At 44.5% G+C, this 7,389-nt stretch overlaps 1 long non-coding RNA gene across 1 annotated transcript in view; it reads left to right on the top strand.

Annotated features, from left to right (window-relative positions):
- LOC122540432 overlaps positions 1–5,911 on the top strand; it is a 49,739-nt gene extending 43,828 nt beyond the window's left edge. The window contains exon 3 of the long non-coding RNA XR_006309305.1: positions 5,140–5,911. This is a non-coding gene — a long non-coding RNA (uncharacterized LOC122540432). The remainder of the gene's footprint in view (positions 1–5,139) is intronic.
- Positions 5,912–7,389: the final 1,478 nt, after the last annotated feature.

The raw sequence follows: 7,389 nt of genomic DNA, 5'->3' as shown, positions 1-7,389 counted from the left end.
CCCCACTCTGGCCTATCACCCTCACCTTGACCTCCTTCCACCTATCGATTTCCAACGCCCCTCCCCCAAGTCCCTCCTCCGTACCTTTTATCTTAGCCTGCTGGACACACTTTCCTCATTCCTGAAGAAGGGCTCATGCCCGAAACATCGATTCTCCTGCTCCTTGGATGCTGCCTGACCTGCTGCGCCTTTCCAGCAACACATTTTCAGCACTCGGGGACAAACAGGATCAGCAGGTCCGTATGACAGAAGACCCGGGAGTGGGTCCTGCAAGTCTGGAGAGACCAGTCTGAGGACCCTACACTCAGTCAGTTGGGGGCTGTGCATTGTTGATCAGTGTCCAAATGCTAGGCTTCCACTTACAGAAGCTCATACACCAGAAAGATAAAGGAGAAGGAACATTGGTCATCAGTCAGGGCCTGTCCATTCCAGTTAGTGAGGGGGGAAAGCATGGGCAGTGCTGGGGGGCAGCTCAATGAAAATCAAGGTAGATTATAGGGAGCTCTGCTGCATTGAAAATATTGGGCATTGGAGGCAGCTTGCTGAGTTTCAAAAGGAACAATAATTATGAAAGAGCTCAGTGTGTAAAGGTGGGGGGAGAGGTTTCTTGTGATGTAGTGAAAGTGTTAGGGAAAGAAGTAAATTATGCAGTTTTGGAGTAACTCCAAAACTCAACCTTTCTTACCACAGCATCCCAGTTGAACCGGCTTGTAGCTCAAGGTACACCCACCTGCAGCGGTCACTTTCCCTCTCCTGTCTTGTCTCAATATCTGCTGACTCAGGGAGGTACACTCAAAGGGACAGAGTTGCACAGGTTCAAGGAAACCTTGTAAAGTAGAGATCCTGCTGACTACGCCAATTGTTGGGGTGCAAGTAATTCTTATGTCAAATGGTTTAAAACAAAGTTGTCAGGAGCAATTGCCTTGAGCAATTAACTAGCTTTCATTCATAGCCAAGGGGAATACGTCTTCATTCAAAGAAGTCCGATGTATTCCAAAGAAAGACAGAATGTTACAAGTTATATAGTATAACATAAGCCCACTGCCAATTAATCATGCAACCTAGGGGCAGTAGTAAGGTTCCCATACATTGTCCAGACTTAAATCCCTTAATGTCTACAAAACTGAATGTTACCTTATACTGCAAGTTCAGCTTGGCAAAAACAACCGATAAAGGACAGAGGGAAACAATACTTCATTCTATGAAGCAGAACTGTCTAAGGGGCCAAAGGAGCAGCGCTAGACTGCAGGTGCAAGGTCAGGCTATCCAGACAGAGGTCCTCAGCCAGGGCTCACATAGCATTTTGCTAGCAGGCTACATTATACTGCAAACATTGCTTTGTGACAAAATGGCTTCCACACAGTTTTGTGTCAATTTTGGCCAAATTCTCCCACAGGTAGTGTCCCAACCTCTGAGCCAGGAGGCCTGCATTCAATTCTCACCCGTGTGTGTTAATATCTCAGGACAGAGTGATCAGGAAATATCTATGGGCGGGGGGAGGGGGGTAGAGACAAAAGTGAAGTGGAGGACGTGGTTTACTGCAGTGGAGGGGGTCATTGCCTTAATTTCGATGGCTAGGGGAGGTGGTGCTGTACGATGAAAGTGTCGGGCCAGGGCTCAGGCTAATATTAGGAGATCAAGTCACAATTCAAAGAGGTGTGTGGGAACGTGTAGAAGCTCAGTATTGATAGGGTCCACAGGAAAGAAAGGAACATGGAATGTATTAACTCTGGAAGTCCAACTGGAAAAGAACATCATTAATCATTGAACATCTAAATGGAGTCATTACTCGTGCTGTATATAAGCTAGTCCCTGCCTGGGACAAACAGTTTTGCAGACCCACCCCTGGGGCTGATTTATCTTTTTTCTTCTTTCTCACATTGAGAAGTGGCATCGCACAAAACTGAACAAGTTTCTTTTTCCCTTCACCAAATTATGGTGGTTTTTCATTCATAACCACACTCACGGAGCCAACTGAATAGGTACATGCAAAGACCATGAGAGACAATGAAAACTATCAAAAGATAAGGGCGGGGGTGGTGGCGGTGGTGAAATAGAGAGAGCAGGAAGGGGCTAAATCAAAATGGAATTGAGTGGAGGGAATGTCAGGGGAGATGTGAAACATATTCGGCTGGCTCAAAACTGCAAGTAGATCCCAATGGATTTCAAATCCTTCATCTTAACCACTTGGCCATGTCTACAGGGCAGTCCTGATGAAGGGTCCTGACTAAAAACATTGACTGTCCTGCTCCCCTGATGCTGCTTGACCTGCTCTGCCTTTCCAGCGCCACATTTTATCAACTCTGACTTCCAGCAGCTGCAGTCCTTACCATCGACAGGGCAGCTACTTTTTTATATCCAGAAGTGCTCTTACACACAACTGAATACTTTTTTTCCCCACCACCAATTCACCATGACTTTGTTTTACACTATTAACCATCATCAGTAAAAGACCCGTGCAACCAATTGTATATTTACAAGCAAAGTGTGTTGCAGGCAATGTGAACCATTAAAACTGAGGGAGAAGGGTAGGGAAAACCAGAAGAAGTTTAAAATAGAGCTGGAGGGTGAGATAAAGCACTGTATCCCATATGACGCCCCCCTCTTTCTGAAGGCATCGAGAGCATTGATGAACACCATGTGCTCTCACTCCATGGACACCCTGGCACAGGTGTAACAGGGGCAGAAAGTTGGCAGAGATGACCTCCTCCACAGCCCAGATCAGTTTACGCCAGCTTGGCCAGGTCCAGGACAGACCCATGAGGAGATCCTCTGATCTGCCACACCCCTCTGCACCAGGTGCCCAAAGATCAGGAGCATCAGGGCTGAAATGCAACTAAAAACACAACAAAAGGTTTTTCAAATAGCTAAAAGCGGGCTGCAATCCCCACAACCAATATGTACATGGTCTACGGGCTAAAGCAAAATGGAGTTGGAGGGGAAATAAAGCACTGTACTCCCTGTGATGCTCACCTTACTCTGATGGCATCGAGGGATTTGACGGACACCATCTGCTCTCACTCTCTCTAAGGAAATGGTATGGACGATTGGGACAAAGGGTTTGTTTCCGTGCTATACATGACTATGGCTCTATGACACTATGACACCTGGGCATGAATGTAACCGTGGAAGTGGGGCAGACAGTCGGCAGGTGTGAACCCCTCCACAGCCCTGGAGCTGCTTTATTTTCTTTTTAATCAATCTGTTCAGGGCTCGGTCTGCCTTTGATCTTATATCTGGAAGTGCTCTTGCACACAACCAAACGGCTTTTCCATTACCAAATCACCGTGACTTTTTTTGTCCGTTTTTAACTATTAGCTGCCACCAGTGAAACACCCATGTAGCCAATTAGACATTTACAGCAAAACCTATTACTGGCAGTGCATACCATTGAAAGTCAGGGAGGGGTATGGAGAGAGGCTAAATCTAAACAGAGTTGGAGAGGGAGATTTTCCCTACCATTTCAGGAGAGTGTTGCAAAGATTCCCGGCTCTCTGAGAGTAAACTACCCCCAGTTACAAGCTGCCAGTAGTTAGCATCAACAACAGAAACAAGAAAAAGCTGTGATAGAAAACAATATAAGGGTCTTGTGGCTCAGTGACGATGTCCTTACGTCTGAGCTACAAGGCCTGGGTTCGTGTCCCTCCAGTTCTAGAGGTGTATAGTAAAATCTCTGATTAGGGGAAAACAAAATCTAGAAAACAATCCTTTCACACATTGTGAATGAAGCCATCTTGTCTGTGAACAATGTTCACATAAAATAATGGTTGTCCACCCTAGTCCAACACCAGCATCTCCACGTCAAATATAAGATGTGATATTTTGATTATTGAAACTTTCTTCAGGAGATTAGTTTCCACATGTTAAAAGTTTAATGATTTCTTGTTTCTTTATAAAATATAATCAATCTACAAACACGTGGGAGCATTGATTTTCCTCTCAGGTCCCCCCAGATACCCTATGCTCAACAAGTTGAGCAAACTGTTTGAACCAGTTCCAGTGGAGAGAGATCTCTGCAGTCTAACAATGTGACAAACAGCACTATACTTGGTTGCTATACAAAAGCAAAATCTCAGTGAGTACAAACATATCTGTCAGCACTCAGTTCACCACTTTTATAACAGGTCAGGAAGGGACGGGAAAAATGAAGGGGATTTGCCTGCTAATTAGTATGGATATTTTTCTTTCTCTCATATCGCATGCTGCCCCCTGAATCTTACAGGATAAGAATTATTAATGTGTGATAAAAGATAAGCTTCCTAATGGGTGACTTTATTCCTGCGCTATGTACACAATTAATACTTTGGCCTCTTATCTGTTACATGTAAGATAACTACGGAGTCACTTGGCTTTCTGAACAAAATATATCAAACAAACAACCCATATCTAACCACAACCATTTACCTGACTATCAACCCTGAAGCAGTGTGCATTCAGAGCTTAGAGATGCATCAGTATAAAAACACTCATGATCCAGCACGATGCTATAATTAAAGTTGGTAGTTTGAAAGACTTTTACCATCTTGGTTACCAGATGTGGGTGTTGCCAGGTATGGTAGCATTCACTGCCTGCCCTGAACTGCCATTGTGAAGATGGTAGTGAACTATGTTCTTGAATCTTGAGCTGCGATCCTTGTGGTGAGGTGCACTCTCCATGCTGTTAGAATGGGACCTCCAGTGATTTGACGTGGGATTGCTGACGTCCTGGACAAGAAATCCAATCAGATGGTCTGGCAAATTTGGGGTCAGGTTCAGGTTAGTGTCCCTTCACAATATAACGGACGTTATATTGTTTAATGGTCAGTGAGCAGGCAGAGTAACAGTGTCCTTTGCAGGGGAAAGACCTCCATGTCTCAGATGAGTATCTATCTCTCAGGGTCGAGTACAGAAGAGTCTGTTCACAAGTTGATTTGTTTGCTAGTGAGAACTGGACAATGTCAAGCAGCTATCTGTAAGTACAGGAAATGTTCACACATTGGGTCTTTAAATTTACACCCCGGTATAGGATTGTGTTAATAAGAACAAGTGTTTGTAAGTTGAATGTTTGTGAGTCAGGGATGTAATGTATCTCCATATGCTTGTTGGTCCAAGGACTGGTTACCATATCACTATTGCTTCACATGCCTCTGATTTTTGCAGGCATGGACTCTCCTGTTCAAGAAGGTGTGGTTAGGTAAATGAACCGAGTAAAACAATAGATTTAACTGGAAGAGAAACTTCTATTCAACCTACACAACCCTAACCCTCATCCTATCGCAGGATTCCACATTTGGGTTAGTAGTTGCTGGAGATACCTGCTGCTGTGGGGAATGGTCCTATTGGAAGACACAGAAAGGGTCAAATGTCATCTGGGGACCAAAGAATCATCATCCCTAATTATTCCAGATATTGTTCACCTACCCAGCCCACCTCCAGGGAGTGCTGCTGATCGCTCTCTTTCTGTCTGTCTCTCTCTCTCCCGACTTCCTGTGAACAAGGAGCCACATCATCTGGGAAGCCAAATGGGATCACAGAGAGAAAAAAAACAACAAGAGCGCAATTTTTGTCTTCTCTTCTGCCACACAGACATTGAGAAAATCTCCATTTGTGCAATGGGAATGATCACTGGCATGCTAAAAGCAGACCTGGACTCTGGCTCAGTGTCAATACAAAACCTATAGTTGCATGACCTGGCATCACCTCAAGAGTAATTAGGGATGAGCAAATGGCAGCAACGCCCATGTTCTGTAAAAAAACAAAACACAAATCAGCACAAACTTCCAACACACTGCTCAAGTACAGACAGCCCAAAACTTCAGTCTCTTCGAAAAAGTTCTGTCAATCAAGAAATTAAACTTGGTTTTTTTGAGAATATCTTTCATTGTTGCCTTAATCTTGTCAAATTTTGTAAACAACATTTATGTAGCATTTTCAATGAAGTAAAAGCCTCTCAAGGAAATTCACAGAAGAATCTAGCACTGAGCCACATACAGCTCCTGATTCAGGTTTAACCTAAAATGAACAACAGACCTGCCTGCTTTAATATGCAGTAGCTGCATTGTGATACAATCAATTTAGCTAATCCTTCCTTGATGGCAAGACAGATTAATTGGTGTTTTGATTTCAAAGGCTTCAGCAACCTATTTCTTGGATCAAAATCTGCTGTTAGAAGCTTTTGGAGTTAGCTATGGCTCAGGGGCATTATTGTAACTATATAAGCACACTAGGAGTTCAAGGCCCACTCCAGGGCTGGAGTCACAGAAATCAAGACTGCCACATCAGCATGGTACTGAGGGAGTGTGGTGCTGTCAGAAGCACCTCGTTTGGGATGAGAAATTGATCCGAGGTTTGGTCTGCCCTCCCAGGTGCTGCCTCTGGGGTGGCGCAGTGACTCAGTGGTTAGCACTGCTGCCCCACAGCACCAGGATCCCAGGCTCCGTTCCAGCCTTGGGCGACTGTGTGGAGTTTGCACGTTCTCCCCGTGTCTGCGTGGGTTTCCTCCGGGTGCTCCGGTTTCTCTCACAAAGATGTGCAGGTCAGGTGAATTGGTTATGCTAAATTGCCCATAGTGTTAGGTGCATTCGGCAGAGGGAAATGGGTCTGGGTGAATTACTCTTTGGAGGGTCGGTGTGGACAGGTTGGGCCGAAGGGCCTGCTTCTGCACTGTTTCAAGGAGGGCTGCCATATTTTATGGAATAATGTGGTCTTTTGGTGCACCATATTTGTAAGGAAGTCAAGGGGAATACATTCCATGATTAATCTGTGCCAATTCGAAAGTCCGGGAGGCCCTCACCACCCAGTTTACCAAAATATTTTTCCTTACGCAGAAGGAGAGAATAGAAAATAATCTCTTCCCGTGCATATGCAGGGAGGGTAAGTTCGACAAACCCAAAAGGAGAGATACAGGGTCCACTCTAATTTCCGTTCCTAAGATTTCTGTCAGAGCACTTGCTACTTTAGTCCAATATCTACGGATCTTATGACAGGTCCTTAAGCAATGTACAAGAGTGCCCACCTCTATTTTACATTTGGGACACATTGGAGATGCTCCTGCCTTACATTTTGCCAATCGATCCGGTGCTATATGGGCCCTATGAAGTATCTTCAACTGAATGGCCTGAGTTCTGCTGCAGATGGTGATTCTTCTGGCGTTTTCCGAAATGTCATTCCATGTTTCTATAGAGATTTCTAGTCCCAAATCCTGATCCCATGTTTTAAGCAGATTGTCCATATCTCCCGATACTTCATCATGTAGTAAATGATAAATAGTACTGACGGAAGATACCCCCACTGGCCATAGCACTCTACATTCTCTATCTGATTTATAAAGACTATCTAATAACGTGGTCTTCTTCTGTATGTAATCTCGAATTTGGAAGTATCGAAGGAGGTCTCCATTAGGTAATCCGA

Source organism: Chiloscyllium plagiosum, chromosome 34, assembly GCF_004010195.1.
Source record: "Chiloscyllium plagiosum isolate BGI_BamShark_2017 chromosome 34, ASM401019v2, whole genome shotgun sequence".
Taxonomy (NCBI): domain Eukaryota; kingdom Metazoa; phylum Chordata; class Chondrichthyes; order Orectolobiformes; family Hemiscylliidae; genus Chiloscyllium; species Chiloscyllium plagiosum.
Note: the sequence above shows the minus strand (reverse complement) of the source record. Positions and strands in the feature narration are given on the sequence as shown.